Consider the following 20,032-nt stretch of genomic DNA (forward strand, 5'->3'; position numbering starts at 1 on the left):
ATGTAATATGCTAATGGAACTTCCAAAATGAGTTTCCAAGAGCAAAAAGATATATGGGACTGGAAATTAGGAAAAAGTTCTGCAGTAGAGATGAAAATTTGAGTCAGTCTTGGGGTAAATGTAATGTAAAACAAAGAGGATAGAGAAATACCTACATTTAAGAGTAGAAAAAAAGAGACTGACTGGAAAGTCCAATTTTTCCAATCCTATGAAGGAGGGGTAGTAAAAAAAAAAAAAAAGACAAATGAAAACACAGATAAATTATCCATGTCAAGTGGAGGTAATTTTACAATCTTATCTCACTCTTGAGAGATGTTAAATGTGCAACAGTTGGTTGACCTTTAAAACTGAACTTCATTAGACCTGGCCTAATGGGCTTTAGTGAAAAATGAGAAGAGAACCTTGACAGAGAGAGTAGTTGTAGTCATGCCTTCAAGATCCTAAGGCTTAGGATTCAGGGCACTTCCAGAATAATAGGGCAGCAACCTCACCTATGGGGTTCCGGAAGATAAGAATGGTCAAAATGTTGGGGTCTCACAGGAAAGTGGTTCCCAGTTGATGAACTACAACCTCATCCCCTCTAACTGTACCTTGACAAAAGGTAGATATTCATCAACCTGTGTTCACCTCCTTTCTGTTCCTGAGGGGACTACCAAAAATCCCCTTCCCCAGGGCTATCGAGTGACAGTCAATTTTTCTGTAGCTAGAAGTAGGCTAAATTAGGAATTTGAGAAGAATTGAGCTGGACTCCCTGAGATATTTTGACAGAACATGGAAAAAGAGTTCAGAGAAAGCACAGAATAGGAAGATATGACAGAACTAGATTCTTCTACAGTAGTGATAGTTTTCCCAAAACATTTTATGTCAGAAATCATACTTGTGGATAGGGTGGGAATTGAAAAGAAGGATAGAATTAATGACGCAGATAGAAGATAGTTCTTTTTAGAATAAATCATAAACTAGAGGAATTGTTCATCAGAATGACAGTAATCCTATCATTGTGAGTGCATGTGTATCTATGTAAAGACCCATTCAATTAGTAGGTTTTAGTTTGGGATGCTTCTGATAAAGGAGTCAAGGAAAGCTCATGAGAGACATGGATAGCATCTTATTCATGGCTGTTTTTCTGGCCCTTACCACAATGTTGATAACATAGTAGGCACCCAGAAAAATTTATTGACTGGAAAAAGGAAGAAAGAGGACCAAGATTTCATCAGAAACAACAACAAAAACAAAACTTAACTTGTGTTAAATGTTGACTAGGTCTCTGGTATTAAATAACATTTAATACATAAGTTCTCATTCTCCCAGCAATATTGTGAAGTATTCTTCTTCTTCTCTTTTTTTTTTTTTTGTAGCGATGAGGTCTCACTATGCTGCCCAGCCAGGCTGATCTTGAACTCCCAAACTCAAGGGATCCTCCTGTCTCAGCCTCCCAACGTGCTGGGATTACAGCCATGAGCTACTGCGCCTAGCCTTTGTAATTCCAATTTTACTGACAGATAGGGAGAGTCAAAGAGATTAAGTGGCTTGGCCATGCCAGTTCAGTTTAAGACCAGCATTTTTCTAACTCTGTTCAAACTCAAGTTCAATGTAAAATCCTGAGCTTTTAACTGAAATTATCTAAAATAAAATGTTTAAGAGTCAAGAACTGATATCCTAAATAAAAGGCGATAAGAAAAAAAACTGAGGAAAAACCATAAAAACTACAAATAGCTTCCTATCATTGGGTAATATTTTACAAATAAATGATTTTTAAAAACTTTTCAAAGCACCTTTTCAGTAATAAAGATTGAAAATAAGATTGTAGATCTTAAAATGGAAGATTAAGAGGTTGAGAACCTTACAGAGGCAGAGCCTAGAAGTAGGAAGATGATGTTTTGATCTTTTCAGACTATTTCTGAAGGGATTAATCTTCTCTTATCAACCCTGATCACTTAAAGATTCCAACTTTGATGGGATTTTCATTATGACTTTTCTGTACTTTGCTGTTAATGTGCAATATTAGGCTTCCATTAATGCTGAATGACACTCAACACTAAGCATCTCCATCAGCTGTCTTCAATTCTGGATATACATTAGTGAAAAGCTCTTAAAAAAATAAAGTGCCTTAGGCTTCACCTCTGATTTAATTGATGTGGGGGCAGGGCATATACTCTGCTTCTGTTGTTACTTTAAGCTCTCCAGATAATTCTAACAAGCAGCAAGGCTTAAGAATTACTTGTCTAGATCACAATATTTTGGGCAAATCAAAACTAGCATCTGATAAGGGTTGTATCTGTCCAAAGGCAACCACATTACTAATTTCTAATAAGCCAAAGATGGGTGTTTCAAAATAGATTCTTGATGTAAATGAATAGAAGTTATTTAGACATGGAGATACATGATAAAATCCAAGGCAAGAATGACCCACAGTTTTCCAAAAAGACTCAGGGATTTACGCTGATATAAATGAGGCACTGAGGTTTTACTGCAAATTATGTTTCTGTAAAATCATTTTATAAATATTTTATTCCAATCATAAAAATGGGAAAATTGATACCTGAACAATAAAAGACATAAGCCAAAAGATACACAATAAATAAATGAGTAAAATGAAACCAGGATTTTTAATGCCTTTTTCTGGGAATAATGCCATGTTCCTTGTCAGTACTACCTGCCAAATTGGAAGCCCTATGTAAAAACAGCTCGTGAAACAAAACAAATCTCTCCTACAGTCAACTTCCAGTTGGACTCAGAAGTTTGAGAATTGATAAGAAAAAAGTCAGCACAACAGCAAACTCAGGATATAACATGTCATATTTGCACATTAGAAATGATTAGCAGATAAAGGGTTTGTTCTTCTTGTACTCTTTCTAAAACCTTTAAACACACCTATCCAAGATGGCTATTTGCTAATTACCAAAGATCAGATTCACAGAGGAAGAGAAGTCAAAAATCATGAAATAGTTTTTAAAAACTAAAAAAAAAAAAAAAAAAAGAAAAATTCAGAGATCTTCTAAATTCTAAATTCTTATGAATTCCTAAGAGTGAAATTCAGAGACCTGGTTTTAAAAAGTTATTAATCTGTAACCTGGTATATATGTAGCCATTGCAAAAGGTCATTAATAAAAATATTCATAAAGTGAAAAGCTAAAGCAATATACACAATTTTAACTGGTTGTGACACTCGCTATGTTAAAATCAATGGATTATTCTCAGGGGTAAAAATATGCTTCCACCTGAAATCTTACAAATTTAAAATAATCTAACTAAAAAGTGGTAGCTTCCAGTTATCTAGACTACAGCTTCTCAAACTTTAAAGTGACTATGAATCACCTGGGGATCTTGTTTAAACACAAATTGAGAAGGGAAAATATCAAGGTAAGATCCATCATGATTGTCCCTCTAGGTGGAGAAGCATAGGTTGCAGAAATATTAGTTGTTCATTTAACCTAAAAATTCCAACTGAAGCAATTTTCTGAAGTAGTGGAAAGCAGAACGTTATAATTTTACATGAAAGTAACATTTAATGAAATAAGAAGATAGTGGTTCCTCTCACTTCTTGTGTCCATGTTTGTGACAATAAACCATTACAACTCCAGAAGTTTAAAGTCTGGTTCCTGATGAATTTAATTGCTGTGATGTCTAATTTGGTATACAAAACTTCCTTACTACTGAGTTAAGGCATGCTGTAAAGAGTTAGGGGTAACCACACTAAGCAGAAAAAAAAACAAAATTACATCCCAATATCCTAATATAGATTATAGATTAAGAAAAGTACACTATTGTGAATTATTATAAAACTCATTGGATCTTTGCCACACATTATCTATCATCTGTATTTCCTAATTGAATTCAAAACAAAACAAAGAAAAACAAAATTTAAAGACCTTGCCCTGATAATAAACCTTTAAGTGCTTGGGTAGAAGTTTTATTATGTGCCCCTCATCTACTGGTTAAAGTGTTAGGGAAAAGAGGAGTGGCAGAAAGTCATTTCTGCTTGCATTTATTGGTGGGTCAAATCTCATGGTGTTTTGCTGCTGTAGTTTGTTAGTTTTGATTATGTTTAAGTTCATGTTTACATTCTTGGCAGCATTTCTTCTGAGCAGGAAGTGGCATGTGGATGTATGACAAGAGACAAACACTGATGCAAAGCAAACTGCATGAAGACAGCCACATTCTGTCTCAGAGGGGGCAGCAGTAGACATACCTCAAAGATCTCAGCTAAAGGCAAAGTAGAGCTACTCTGGGTGGCTGGGCAATGCCACCAGTGGATGACTAAACTACTTGCATTGTTATAAACTAAGAACAGCTTTCTGAACCAAGATATCTGCAGGCTGTGAGACAAAAAGCTCAGTGACAGAGTTAACCATCAGCAACCGTGAGGCACAGGTTTCAATACTGAGAAGGACAGGGTCAGACATCCAACTTCTCAGCTACCCCTGGTCAGATAGACATCTCCCTCATCGTCATCTCTGAATGTGAAAGGTTGCTGATAGAATCTTGATTTGTGAGCTAGCCAACTCTATCTTGACAGTTTGACACAAACAAGTAATTATGATACTACATTATCTGTCAAGGGAGCCACAAACTCAGGGTCTCACATGCTCTTTCCTGCCACATCTACACCTGTGAATGACTTTTACATTACGTATGAAAAATATGCATTGATTACTTATGGCATACTACAGAGTAGAGGAATTCTGAGGAGTGATTTAGGTGGATCCAGAGATTATTCATGTAACTGGTATTCCCTGCCCCCCAGGTAGAGGCACTGCATTTTAAAACATTTGTCCATCTATTTACCTTGTAAACATAGTTGTTGGCTTTTGGATTAGTAAGGAGATAGAAACCACATGCTAATTTGAACAGAGAAAGTTTAATACAATCTGGTATTAAAAGAGGATTGGAGTAACAGGAAATTGCCTAGTGGGAGTTAAGGAGAATTCTAAAGAATACAGGAGTTGTAAATACAGTATAAGGGGCAACCACTCCCCCTATGGCTGAAATAAGTGTTCAAGGAAGGGCTCTCCTCTCACCAGGGCTGAGATCCAGAGATGTCTATGGAGATGCCCTAGCTTTGACTATCTGGTAAAAAGTCATAGAAGTACTTCATTCATGGGACTTACCAGAAATCTGCCCCTGAAGTTCCAGAAGAGGCCATTCACAGCCGGGGGACAGAACCCTAGAACTAGCTAGGTGCTGAGGAAAACTGCTGGCTGCTGAGGGAATCTGGAATCACAGAGGTTGTCCCCTGCAGGAGTTTAGTGAACTTTCATGTGCCACACAGGCAACAACGGCTCTGGGCTGGCTGCCTGGGACAAAGGTTGGGCAGCTGGCTCCCTAGACACCCAGTCTTGTGGGGCCCCAAGTTGGCATGTGTGGATCTGAGGAGAGAGTTTGGGGAGCAGTGACTTAGGTGACAGAGCAGGTCCATGGTGTCTGTGTCTCAAGGGTACACCACTGCTGCCTAAATCAAGCTCTAAAGAAAGTGCAGTGTGTGGGGAACACCAACTCTAGAAAAAGCTGTGTTCTGCAGATACCTAGTACTGGAGAAAATCATATTGGGGAGCGAGCAGTGGAGGAAAACTATGCTCAAAAGGAGCTTAGCCAGTGAGCATCACAGAAACCAGAAAGAGAAGCCTCAGCCACTTCAGTGTCCCTCCAGTGCCCTCTACTGACAAGGCTTAACATTGTACGAGCCAGCAAAAAAGAAATTTACAAGGCCCAGCTCCATTATTACAGAGCAGGCTAATACAGTAAATTTGGAACTAAGAGACAGTAAACTGATAAGCAGCAAAGTCTACACTTTTGACTACTCAGCTTCCACATGCACCCTCTCCCACACACTGAAACTCCTGTACAATAACAACACAATTCTATATTTCACCTAACAAAGTCTAACTGTCCTTCTTTATAAGTGAAGAAGTTCTATCTCCTCAAAAACGAGAGATATAGAGTCCTAACAGCTATTGTAGTCATTGCTGTGACTCTGAGTTACTCCTTAAATTCTGTCACAGTCCCACTAAATATTCTGTTACCTAAATTGGAAAGTTGATCTCCAACGGCTTCTATTTAACATTTTTAAAATGAAAATGAGAGAAGAAAATTGTTAATATATACAAAAAAAACCTAGATATAAGAGGCAAAGAAAAAATGTGCATTGAACCTGAGAAAGCTGATTGAAAAAAAATTTTTAAAGAAAAAATACGCAAACCTACAATAATCCTCACTTACGTAATTGGCTGCGAGGCCATAATGAATATCTATGGCTTCTTTCTTACACTAACTACTACTCTGTATTCACCATGCCCTTAAGCATTCTAGGAGTCCACAGATGTTGGTGATGTCAAGAAAGGGCAAATCCATATGTAGAATACTTGTCTATTCTAGTGAGGAGAAGTCTCTGCCCCCCAATGAAGGAAGAAATCCAGTGTAATGAACCTGCCAACCAGAGGCTGGCTGATCCCCGCAGGGGCTCAATGTTGGATTCTGCAGATTAGGAACTCAGCAGCAGTGCTATCCCAGTCAACTTTACAAAGGGGAAGCCATGTTGCTGAGCCCTTGCATACACAGCTCCAGTCTTGCCACCAAGACTCCTGTTTATGGGCCCACTGAGACAGCTGGAGAGAGAGGCTGACTGACATGCAGAATGTGTCATTTTGTCCACTTGATTATTAAGAGCCTCCTCTGCAATGGATGTGCTTTTGTGGGCACTCAGAGGGGATACAAATTCTTTCAGGGTCTTTTCATTTTGAAAGGTTCATTCACATACCTCTTCCTCAAACTAACTACCTTGTCACCAGTCTTCCAATCCTGTTCCTTCCAACTCTGACCATAAAAACCATTAACAACTACCCATCGATGACCAATATAGATCTGTATTTCTAGGCATGTCTCATTCCCAACATAGTGGACAACCATATTTACTGTTCAAATCTCTGCCTACAAAAAAGTTTTCCTTATCCAGTATTATTCACAGTTACTCATGAGTAGGGCTATAGTGCTACACAGTCATTAATCTTGGGTAGTACTAGTATATTGTTCAGATTCATCTGCAAATCAGGTTTGAGGGGTTTTTTTGTTTGTTTTTGTTGTTGTTGTTGTTTTTTCTTCTAACAAATGGACTAAGGGAATCGCCAAGAAGCCACAGGCATGAGTTGAAAGAGACAAGGCAATGCCATTAGAGTTGCTACCAAAGAAGTCTGAGTCCCTGGTTCACACAACTTATTTGTACTATCCAGATCTGCTCTAGTTCTGTCTCATGTACTATTTCCACTCAATGATATATTGCTGTTGTACATCGCCAACCTTATGGAAAGATAGGTCAGATTTTACCCAGATAATGATGGGAAACTTGGTCCACATGATAACCTGACACTCCATAATTATGCATTCAATATCTACCTAGTAGCAAGTCAGAAGCTGTTTATCAAAAAGTAAACAGTTATCTGAAGAAAATATTTATTTCAAAACCCTAGATGTCTGCATTGTGATTCTGCTATTGGCACTTTCCAGAGGCTCCATAGAGCATTCCTCTTTGGTACAGATACTAAGAGAGTCATTGAGTTTGCTAGATCATAAAGCTGAAGTGGTAGCATAGCCTGTACTGCTGGGCTTGCTGCAGAGCCTTCTTCTACTTTGATCATCATTAAAAACTGGCAGCCTTATGAGTTACTCTGTAAACAGGTTGAGGTAGCATATTCAAATGTTGTAAATGTTGCCCCCAAATTCAAAAATGACTATTGAGGCTGGGTGCAGTGGCTTATGCCTGTAATTACAGCACTACTGAGGTAGGCGAATTGCTTGAGCCCAGGAGTGCAAGACCAGCCTGGGTAATATGGCAAAACCCCATCTCCACAAAAAAAAATACATAAATTAGCCGGGTGTGGTGGAGCTCACCTATGGTCCCAGTTACTCAAGAGGCTGAGGTAAGAACATTGCTTGAGCCCAGGAGGCAGAGGTTGCAGTGACCCCCAGATCCCACCACTGCGTTCCATCCTGGGCAACAGAATGAGACTCCCTCTCAAAAAAGAAAAAAAAAAAAAAAAGCCTATCGAGCATAGTGGCTACTGAATGCCCAGAAGTTTTGCTGAATTTTTGTGGGGCTGATTTATCACCTTCTAATTCTTATATGCTCTACGAGGATATCTAAAGTATTTGCTACTTTCTTCTCATCAGAGACAATCAGCATAATATCATCAATGTAGTGGATCAGTGTGATGACTTGTGAAATGTTACGATGACTAAGATTAAGAATTGATCTAGCCCTGAGGCAAGACTGTGAAGCCATATTGTTGGCTCTGCTAGATAAAAACAAATTGTTTTTGGTGGTCCTTGTAAATTGGCAGAAAAAGATATTAACTAAGTCAATAGCTACATACCAAATGCCAGGGGCCATGTGGTTTGATAAAGATATTACATCTGGGTCAGCAACTACATTTGGAGTCACCCAATAATTAAGTTTAGGGTAGTCTACAGCCATTCTCTAAGATCCATTTAACTTCTGCTGAGGCAAAATAAGTGAGCTAAGTGGGGATGTGATAGATATCACAAGTCTTATTTCAAATCTTTGATAGTGACATCAATCTTGACAGTTTCCTCAGGGATATGTTATTACTTCTGATTTACTATCTTTAAAGAAAGGGGAAATTCTAAAGCCTTCTACTCAGCTCTCCTATCACATGGTCCTCTCTCTATGGGTTAGCAGGGGTGTCCAATCTTTTGGTTTCCCTGGGCCACATTAGAAGAAGAAGGATTGTCTTGGGCCACACATAAAACACATTAACACGATAGCTGATGAGCTGGGGGAAAAAAAAGAATTACAAAAAAAAAAATCTCATATGTTTTAAGACAGTTTACAAATTTGCATTGGGCCACATTCAAAGCCATCCAGGGTCGCGTGTGGCCCATGGGCCACAGGTTAAACAAGCTTGGTTTAGAGAGTCAATATAGAGATTCTGCCAGTTACCCAGTATGTCTATTCCAATTATTCATTAAAGAACTGGGGAAATAAGCACAGGCTAGATCTGCTGACCCCCTGGACCCACTATGAGTACAACTGGAGCTAAGACTCCATTTGTTACCTGAGCACTTTTAAGTCTCCACTTTGAACAGTTGGCCACAGTATTTTTGGGTCCCCCTAGGAATTAGTATGAAAGGTCTGATTATTTCCTTTTCCCCAAAGCATAGTCTCTGGTAAATGGCTACAGGTCCCTTTGGGGAAAAGCTCTGGGAGTGTGAATTGACCTAGGTCTGAAAACTGAGTGAGATGCTGTGACTCTTGATTGCAGCAACTAAAGTTAACTTTTTTGCTACCAGAGCTAGAGATTTTCCTATTATATAGATGAAGGGATGCTATAGTACTGCTTACGTATTTCATTCATTAGCTACCACTAGGCATATACCAAAGACATTATCTCAGCTGTCAAAAACATCTGCAAGCCAATGTTTTCTGATACCTCTATGGCCCAGCTTTTCACTGTGGGAGATGTATATACTTTGTATTTGGTGTATAAGGGCTTACCGCCACTTGGCTTTTGCTACTATGGAATTTCATCATCTCCAGTAAAATCAGAGAGCCAATTTCAATGGTCTACAAAGGAGAGCAGGCACAGATTTTTTCATGGATGCAGGGAATCCCTTCACTAATGTACTTCTTAATACTTTAGTGAAAGGAGTGTCTACTGGGCCTTTTCATGGCATGTATTTGGAGGATGGGCAGGTTGCATTCAATTAATTCAACCAAAGATTCCTTTTTTGAAGGAGTCCAAACACACACAAGCAGTAGGCAATTTCTCTCCATTCATTCTTCCTTTGAGGCCCCAAAAATATTAAGGAATAGGGAGTGAAGGAATAAAGAAGATTGCTTGCTCAATTGTTATCATTTTGCATTCACCTTTCTACAGGTTTACCAACGCTGATGTGATAGACACTCCTCCTCCATCTCTCAGCTTCCATTACCCTCTAGAAAAAGTGTCAACAAACTTTTTATAAAGGACTAGATAACAAATTTTTTTTTGCTTTGCTGGCCATATGGTCTCTACTGCAACTATTCAATTCTGTTGTAGTACAAAAAAGACAATTTGTAAATGAATGATCATAGCTGCATTCCAATTAAACTTTGTTTTCAAAAACAGGTAGTGGATCAAATTTGGTCTAAGAACTATAGTTTGCTAACCCCTGCTCTAGAAATTCTAAAAGACTTCAATCTCAATATTCGTAAGTCTCCCCATATTTACCCCTTCCCCATTAGCTGCCACCTCCCCAGATGTAAAACAGAATTCTTTTCAAGTCTTCCATAACATCATTTTTTATTATACATAAAATCTGTGTCTACCTTTAAGCTTAGGCTATATATGTGCCTAATTTGAAGCAAACAATATCCCTCCACTTCTCCAACTACCATCTGAAATTCCTGCATTATCCACTCTTCATGGTTAAGGCACAAGAAAAGCTCCTTTAATATAAAATTTGGGTTGGAAATAAACCAGTCTCAGCCTAAACTTTAATTCTTCTATCAACAGCTGGCCTCAAGTAGGGTAATTTTACCCAGAACCATGCATAGTCAATTACCATATACAGTGAGGCCTACTAAACACACACTGGATGCCAAGCTCCAAATAGGGGAGGGTGGGGTGCTTAATTCAGTGGGATTTATACTTAATTCTTTAGGCAAAGGGAGAGGCCCTGATGAGTTTTAAGCAAGGTGATGACCTAATGAGAACGGAAGTTTAGAATGATTGTCGTTGAAGTTGTGCTGAATATGGAATTTTTGGGGAGGTAGAAAAACCTGATAGGAGGCTGAAGGCAATTAGGATACCCTTAAAAGTAGTCCAGGCAAGAGATAAATATAAGGGGCATGGAAGCTTAGAAACAGATTTTGGAAGTAGAGTTAGCTGAACTCAGCAAATGAGTCAATGTGGAGGCTACAGAGGTTGTTAAGTTGTGACGGGTGTTAAGGATGTGTTCTGGACTTGTTGAAAGGTGCTAGCTAGCTAGGTGCTTGTAATCCCAGCTACTCGGGAGGCTGAGGCAAGAGGATTGCTTGAGCCCAGGAGTTCAAGACCAGCCTAGGAAACACATCAAGACCCCATCCTGAAAAAGAAAGGTGCTAGCAAATGGAATGCTCTCTCTTCTGCATTATCTTCAGTGGTAGACCTAGAACTCAAAAATATGAGACAAGAGGCCAGTGAAACTAACAGAGGCAATGATAGAGGGTAGAGTACAAGAAGGAGACTGAGGTCAGAACAGAAACAAGTTTTATCCAGTTCAAAACGTTGGGTCACATCTGAAAAAACAAAGGTCATGTTCAAAAAGCTCAAAGAAAACAATAATTTCTATTAGAAACCCTGTCTGCTTTATTAATTGTCCTCTAGAAATGAGCCCACTCTGCCATTAAGTATTTACTATCCGGTGTTTTTCCCCCTTTCTCCTTATCTCATTTGACTTAGAATTATCAAACTTGCAGGGCTGCTTACTACTGTAGTCTCTAACAAAGCATCAATCAGATGTGGGGATGACCTCTAGAAATCCCATAGATACGTCAATGCACTAGTGAAATGGCACACCTGTAACTTGCACATTAAAGCATTGTTCTAATATCAAAGGGTTGAAACAACCGAGAACTCTACCAATAGGGAAAGAGATAAATTATGATGGAGTAATATGATTAAATACTATGCAAAGTAAAAAACAAGGCCAATTTATATGCTGATATGAAATGATCCCAATATAGTTAAATGGGAACAAAAAAAGCAAGAATTATTTGTATTTTAAAAAGAGGGAAAAAACATACATATTGTTTTTATATTTTTAAAAAATAGCATCGGTTACCTCTGGGGAAGAAAACTGGTGTCAGAGGGCAACAGTGAAAGGAAGATTTATCATATACCTTTCCTAACTTTTGAAAATTGTGAACTTCAAACAACTGGAGTTCACAAACAACTGCAACTACTAACACATTTTTAAGAATTAAATAAAACAGAAAGGAAAATGTATGAAGGTAGAATAAAGAGTTTTAGACATTCAATATCTCACATTTCTTAATTCCATGCACCATTTTCCAGCAAGCTAGTGGTGGATATGTGTTTCATCCAAATGAGGGTGTGAATAAAAAACAAAAGTCATAGTATCTAAGGAACAGAGGCTCTATCAGAGATGTCAGCAAAAAGAAATTCCGAACAACCACCATGGAACAGGCCTAGAGAGCAACAGTCCAAACAGGGGCAAGAGGACAGATTGCTCCAGTAAGGGACAAATAAATCTGTTATGTTAGACTACGTGGAAAATCAAGCTGAAAAGATGTTAGAGTACATAGAAATTGTACTTCAATAGATATATGGAAACACTAAGCCAAGTGTTTTCTTAAATGAGTTCATTATTACTTCTAGGATTAAAAAAAAATTCTACAAGTAAGGAATCCTACTCGTAATATGCTTGCTTGACTCAGTAGTAAACAATATCTATGTAATCACAGTAAATAAATACTAAAATGCAAACAAACAATGTGAGAATTATGTTGGGAGGTCAAGGAGGGAGAGTAGAGGTGGCTGTGTATGAAAGAGCTAAATATTTATCTACCATAATAGGAAGTCAGTAGATATTGCCAAATATTGATACATTAAGAAACAGCAGTATAAGCATATTATTTGAAAAGGTAAGGGCTAGAAGAAACATTTAAATAAATGAAAGTAGTTGCTTTTAGGCAACAGGACTGGGGAGACGAGAAAAGAGGGGCAGAGTTGACTGGATTTTTATTGTTGTTGGAAGTCTTTTAATAACCCTATTTTACTTTATTTACATGTAAGTAGGATAAATGTACAGTCATGTCCTGGTATCTGCAGGAGATTGGTTCCACAACCCCTGTGGACACCAGCATCTGCAGATGTTCATGTCGCTTTTATAAAATGATGCAGTACTTGGATTTAACCTATGCACATCATCCCAATTACTTTAAATCATCTCTAGATTACTTTTAATGCCTAATTCAATGTAAATATTGTGTAAATAGTTGTTATACTGTGCTTTTTTATATTATTTTTTATTGTTGTGTTACTTTTTTCCTGAATATTTTCAATCTAAGGTTGTTTGAATCTATGGACACAGAACTCATGGAAACAGAAGGCGAACTGTGCAGGATTTGGAATTGTACTACTTCGACTTGAGTCTTGGCTCTAATCTTTCACTAACCTTGTAAATAGAGGCAAAATACTTAATCTCTCAATTTTCCTATCTTTAAAATAGGGAGGAAAATAGCATGCACCTCATAGGGTTGCTTTGAAGACTAAATAAGTAAACTCATGTAAATTGCTTAAAATATGCCTGCCATGTAAGTGTTCAATAGTAAATAAGGACCAGTACTTATTATGAGAATAAATATAAACTATTATTACTTGATAAAAATATAAAGGCACTAATAACTAAAATCTATTTTTAAAAATATGGGCCATATATTAATGTCTGCCTCCTTCGTGGGGAAACTTTTGTTTTATAAGTTAATGCTCCCAGGTACTAAATAGGACTTTATTTCTTTAGCCTACAGTCTTCACTCTAACCCACAGTTAGGGGGAAGGATGTGGTGAGACTGTTGAAAAATTCCAAGTTACAGTTAGTGATGAAAAAGTGGGAGCTCAAACTGGAATTTGAAGACTGCATGTTAAGTAGTTATGCCAAAATGGGAGGGAAGAGCCTTCCAGGCCAGGAAGCCCACTTGCAAAGACCTAGAGGCAGAAGGAACAGAGCAATATAAAAAGATTGGTGGAGCTGGAGCAATGATGAGTGTGCTATATGTTTGATGGGAGCCAAATCATGCCAGGCCTTTGGGCATGTTAAGGAGTTTGCCTTATCTTAAGGGCCATGAAGGGCTTTATGCAGGGTATAACATAACCACATATTTTGAAAAGATCACTCTGGGTGCAGGGTGAGGAACTAACAAGCAAGAAGCCAGAATGAGCTCAGATAGACAAACAGCGAGGCCATGGCAAAAGTCCGGCAAGAGATGATGATAGAGATAGGAATGAATAAAAGTAGATGGATTTGAGGAATATTTAGAAGGTAAAACTTACAGAACTTGGCATAGGACTAGCCAAAAAGAGATGAAAGGACTGCTAATTCCAAGAAATCTTTTGCCTCATTTTATTTTTGTTTTTCTTTGTTTGGTCTAGTCTAACTCAATTATATTTTTTAAGTAAAGGCTGCCCCCTTTAAGCTCCTCAACAATAATAATATACTCAATTGTGGAATATGTATAAGCAAAAGCTGCAAGACATTTCAATTACAAAGTTAACTTTTCACTTTTAAATGATAAAACCCCAAGATCTTGGAACAGAACCAAAAGGCCCCAAAATAAAATAGAATTCAAAGTAAAAAGATAGAAGTAACAGCAATCCAAATTAAATAGACTAATTAAGCCAGTGAAACAAGTTCGCTACTCCCCAGTTTCTTTGGTTACTTCCCATTAAAAAGGCAGATTGGGCCAGGCGCGGTGGCTCACACCTATAATCCCAGCACTTTGGGAGGCCGAGGCGGGAGATTCACAAGGTCAGGAGATCAAGACCAACCTGGCTAACACGGTGAAACCCCGTCTCTATTAAAAATACAAAAAAATTAGCCAGGCACCTGTAGTCCCGGCTACTTGGGAGGCTGAGGCAGGAGAATGGCATGAACCTAGGAGGCAGAGCTTGCAGTGAACCAAGATCGCGCCACTGCACTCCAGCCTGGGCGATAGAGCAAGACACCACCTCAAAAAAAAAAAAAAAAAAAAGGCAGATTGACTTATATTGCCTGCCGATGCCTCTCCCCTTTCTGTGACACTTCTACCCCAAAATTTTTATTCCACAAAAGGCTTAATGGAAAGAGAAATTTTGCATGTTTTGCAAATAATCCAAAAGGGTGTGTGTGTGTGTGTGTGTGTGTGTGTGTGTGTGTGTGTGTGTATACAGACAAGAGCAAAAGCAGACTATATTTATATCGTATCAAGCAAATAATAGAAGTATACACAGGACACCTCACCCTGCTCAGGTATATGTGGAGGTGTGGGTGAGGGGACACAGTTTCCCAAATGAAGCAAGACCTTCTTTGAGTTTTAAGAGCCATTAAGAGCTATAGATAGATGTAAAGATAGAAGGAAAGGCACTCTCTGCAGTGGGAAGTGCAAAAGAAAAGCACACAAGAAAAAAAAAACAATAAGAAGTCTATTGCTGGGAAATAAAATTTCGGCTTATGGAGTATCACTCCAGAGTTAAGCAAGTCTCAGATCCCATGGGACCATTTTAAGGGCTGTGGGTTCTATCCGGTAAGCAACAGAAAATTGTTGAAGGATTTTAAGTGAGAGAGAGAATTTGCATTTCTAAAAAGATCATCCTCATCCTCCAGATGATGGACTTGAGGTTGACAACACTATCTGCTGAGATACCAGGTAGGAGGCAGCTATGATACCTTAGTTGAGAGATGTTAAGACCTTAAACTAGATCAGTAGAAGTGAAAGAATTTATGGCTGGGAGAAAGGTATAAAATGTTAAGTGGATTCAGTGTTCTAATGGTTGTTGTCTTAGTTCACGCTATAACAAAATACCTTAGACTGGGTAATTTAAACAACACAAATATACCACTCACAGCCAGAAAGCTGGGAAGTCCAAGATCAAGCTGCTGGCAGATTCAATGTCTGGCGAGGGCACATCCCTCATAGATGGCCTCCTAGGTATCCTTACATGGAGGAAGGGCAAAAGGCTAACAAGCTTTCTCAGTCCTCTTTTATAAGGACATTATCTTTTACAAAAACACACGAGGCCAAGGCCCTCGTGACCTGATGACCTCCCAAAGACCCTACTCCTAATACCAATACATTGGATTTGATTTCAACATATGAATTTTGGAAAAACACAAACATTCAGACCATAGCAGTTGTAGAGGCTAAGAAAAAGAGTTTAAAATTACCTCTGGATTTCTGGTATGGCACCTGGATGGTAGTACACATCTATGATTCACTCTCCCAAATCTCTGCAGCAAAATATATTTCAAAATTCAGGATTTGACAGCCTGTAGTCTCAGCTACTTGGAAGGCTGACATGGAAGGATCACTTGAGTCCAGGAGTTCAAGATCAGCCTGGGCAACATAGTGAGACCTTGTCTCATTAAAAAAAAAAAAAAAATCAGATTTTTTTGGATGTTAGAAATGTGATATGGTTTACATAATCAATGTAAAAGTGTACCCCAGCAGGGCCTGGGCAGTATTATGTAATCAAACAGCACTATTTCTGCAGCTGGACAAAATCCACTAAGTTGAATACACAATCACAATAGCCTCCTGACAGTTCACTCAGGCTTTGCTCCAACTGAGTTCAAGTTTTGCTAACAAATGAGTTAAATTTTGTTTTGCTTTGTTTTCAGAGGCTGATTTTTGAATTATAGATAAGAAATGGTACAATGTACTACTATCTATAAATAGAATACAGAGAGTGAGCAGGTTGTTTGTTCGTTTTTTGATGAGATGAAGGTTCTGGTTTGAACATATATAATCTCCAGTGATGAAGAAATGTTAAAGATGTCCAACAGGCAATCATATAGAAAAGAAAATTAGTTTGGACAGTTTGAAACTGAAACAATTATAGGGAAAAGGTGTACTTGGGGGAATATTCTCTCTTTAGTGCCAAAAATAAGAGCCCAACTCTGAGAATGACCCAAGGAAGTGTCATATAATTGTCAGTAGTCTCTAATGACCTAGAATTCAGAGTCCTACTTGTCTTTGCTTTGCAATGAGTGAATGTACTTTTGTCTCTTGCCACTGCTGGAATTGATTTGAATTTAGTTTTCCCCCTGAGTGTACATGAGTTGTGTTAAATTTCAGCCAAATTAAATAGTATGAATTATTTTGATACTAACTAAATGCATAATTGAGCAGCTAACTGAAAATACCTTCCTTTTCAATAGGATTTTATATCTATAAAGTATCTATCATTCCAAATGTATTTTTGCACTTGATGGACTAAAGAACTGAATACATGTGAAGATGATTCAGGCACTGATCATTTCTAAAATCCTAAATATGATAATATTTTCCTTAGGAGAAATATTTCACCCACCAAGAATGTAAAGGCAGGTTAAAATTGAAAGTGTCTACGGAAGGCTTAATTATCCAATCAGAGCTTCCAAGACTATATTCCTACAAATCATTGAGGGATCTATTTTAATCTCTCAATGTAGTCTTTTTGTGGAGAGGGGGAGTGTAATTCCTACAATTTGTCTCATACTTGTTTCATAGTAAAAAAGAAAAGCATTAAATATTAACAGAATATAAACCAAATAATAAACTGGCTATGTTTTCTCTAATAAATTTTCAGACTCCACCCAGAACTCTAACTCAGTCATAAAACTTTAAGAGTTCAGAATAGAGCTGGACAGAAGGTTTCTCCCTCAAAATTTCACTGAATTCTTATCATCAAAATCCCCTCAGAAAAAAATATTTCTAGTTTTTCCTGTTCCCAAATACACTACAGCATGATGAGAACCCATTTAACACAAAATATGTATAATGAACAAGGTTTCATGTAGTTCTTAATATTTGAAAGATTTAATCTAGCACCAAGGTCCTGGAGCCTCAAGCCCTACAATACATGTTTAATTAGGATTACAGTAAAGTTTTTAAGAAATAATTTATTTTCTTTCATGTGAGTGGGTGTGTGCCTGTGTGTGTGTGTGTGTGTGTGTGTGTGTGTGTGTGTGTATACGCATGTATGAGACAGAGAAAAAGAAAGCTGGTAGAAAAATCAGCCTTTAAAAGAACAAAAATTCAACAGAATAGTGCTATTTTCACATTGAGGGCTCCAGCACTTTCGTGGTCATAAAGCAGTCTAATTGTTTAGACCAACATTTTTAAAAATAAAATAATAAAGAACATACATGTTGTAAGGTTAAGCACTGTTTTATATTAATAAAACTTGTTTCATTTATATACACTCACATTGGAGTTTACAGAGTTGAGGCAGAGAATAAATTAGTTATTGAGGATTGCAGTAAAAGGAAAAAAAAGTTTAAAGAAACTTAGTGTTAAGGAAGTGTGCTTGAAATCAAAAATCTGGAGTGTTGCAAATGGATGAAAGGCACTGGGTAGCTGCCTCATAAAATATATTTTAAGCCAATATAATAAAAAGATCAGAAGACTAAATAATGTTATCCACATTGACTTAAAAAATTAACTGTGGCTTGGAAATACCAAGAAGGAACTAAAAATCTCAACTGACATGGCATCATCAATATGCATGCTATTCCACAATGAGAGGAGCATGATGCCTTCACTGGGTAGTTTCCACGAAGTCAGGCAATATTTGGACAAGTAGAAATGAGGGTAAATCAGAGTGAAGAAAGAGCAATAGACAATTCTGTAATTACAAAGGCCTTACAAATTATATGAAAGAAAAAAGATAAACATCTTATGGTAAGTGAGGATGTGGGTGGTGAAAAGTAAGATACAGGAGTCATGAGTCAAGCCACTGGAATGATCATGCCATCTCTGAGTGAAATGAAGTTAGAATACCTCTCTTGGCTTCAATTTTTCATAAATGGATGGTTTGACTATTGAATCTCCAAAGTGAGAAAGGGATCCCGAGAATGCTAGGGCTGGAAGATACTCCTGATTGTTTTTAAGGTTTTGTTATCTTAATCTAGGAAAGTATTATTTTTCCTATTTAACAGATAGATTAAGTTACACTGTTACTCTAGCTAATGAAAACATGTTACATTTCTCACTAGAGGTTAAGAGGAAAGACAGTCTGGTAACATCTGCCTAGTAAGTAATGAAGACTAATATTCAAAATTCAGGGAACAACTCCTATATCTCATATTTAAACAGTATTTAGCACATTTGTTTCTCTGTATGGAGACAAGATTAAGAGGTCAGGTGAGATCCTTTTAAGAAATGTAGAAAAGTGGTGATTGAATTAATAATTACATCATGTTATGCTGTGGCTGGCTTTTAGATTTCCATCTAATCTTAAAAAGAAGAAGAAAAATAACCCCACTACATGTTGCATCAGGCATTTTAAGTAAAACGTGCAATTTAAAATATATTTTTAAAATGTGTGGAGATAGAACAAAACAAATCTAGTGGAATTGTTATTACTATCAGAAACTTCCACGTAAAAATGTTGGTTAAAGCAATATATAAAGATTGATTCTCGGTACAAATTGCTTGGAAAGTTTAACATGTGCGCTAGATTTCAGATATTAAAAGTTAAATTAAAAAAAAGAATCTAATGGCAGCGTGTGACTTTAACCTCATGGATTTTAGCCACAAACGCAAAGAAAAATATATACAATAAAAGAAGCAACAGATTTTCCCACAAGCAGAGATTTTCTAATTAAAATGCTGTCACTTTAATATTTTTTAGCTATAGAATTTGACTGTAAATGTCTTCATTATGTAGTGTAACTTCTATAGCAAGTTATGTTAACGTTTTCAAGAATCGGAAATATTGGTAACTCGATGGGGTTCTTAAAACAGAAATAGTTTCTTTGATGAGTTGGAAAGAGAAGGAAATAAAAGTCTAAGGTAAGCGCCAGTTTCACCCTCAATTCTTAGGCTTCAGAAAAGCCTAATTAGGCAGGGAAAGGAATTTGGGCCTGGCACACCCAAGCTTAGACGTGGCAGGATCCTGAAACAATGTTTTTTTGAACCTTTGAGTCATATGCCACAGGCAAACCATAGCCGCGATATGCAGGTCCTTAAGTCAACAGGTCCTCTAACGAGATGGTGAGTGGTTGGTGCGTGGCAGTTGGATTTCTTCCCGCCACGGAAGAAAAGAACTCTTCTCCATTGATCAGGAAAGTGGGCCCAACTCTGGCTTGGAGAGCGCACCCGGAAAAGTGCAGAGTCGAAACAGAGAGAGAGGGGTGTCTGCGTCCCGGCCAGAGAGCCCTTTCCAAACCACTCGGAAACCATTTAAATGGCTCGGCGGCCGCGGTTTGCAGCCTAGAACTGTTTGGGGTCCCCGGCTAGGAAAGTTGCCTGGCAAAGTCATGTCTTTCGCTGTCGCAGGATGTCCTCTCGGGCAGA

General features: G+C 37.9%; 1 protein-coding gene across 1 annotated transcript in view; it reads right to left on the reverse strand.

Annotated features, from left to right (window-relative positions):
• The window catches only part of GALNT3 (polypeptide N-acetylgalactosaminyltransferase 3), a 46,996-nt gene that overhangs the window by 25,914 nt on the left and 1,050 nt on the right, over positions 1 to 20,032 (reverse strand). The gene's annotated exons all lie outside the window — the stretch shown is intronic.

This window comes from Pan paniscus, chromosome 13 (assembly GCF_029289425.2).
Source record: "Pan paniscus chromosome 13, NHGRI_mPanPan1-v2.0_pri, whole genome shotgun sequence".
NCBI classification, from domain to species: domain Eukaryota; kingdom Metazoa; phylum Chordata; class Mammalia; order Primates; family Hominidae; genus Pan; species Pan paniscus.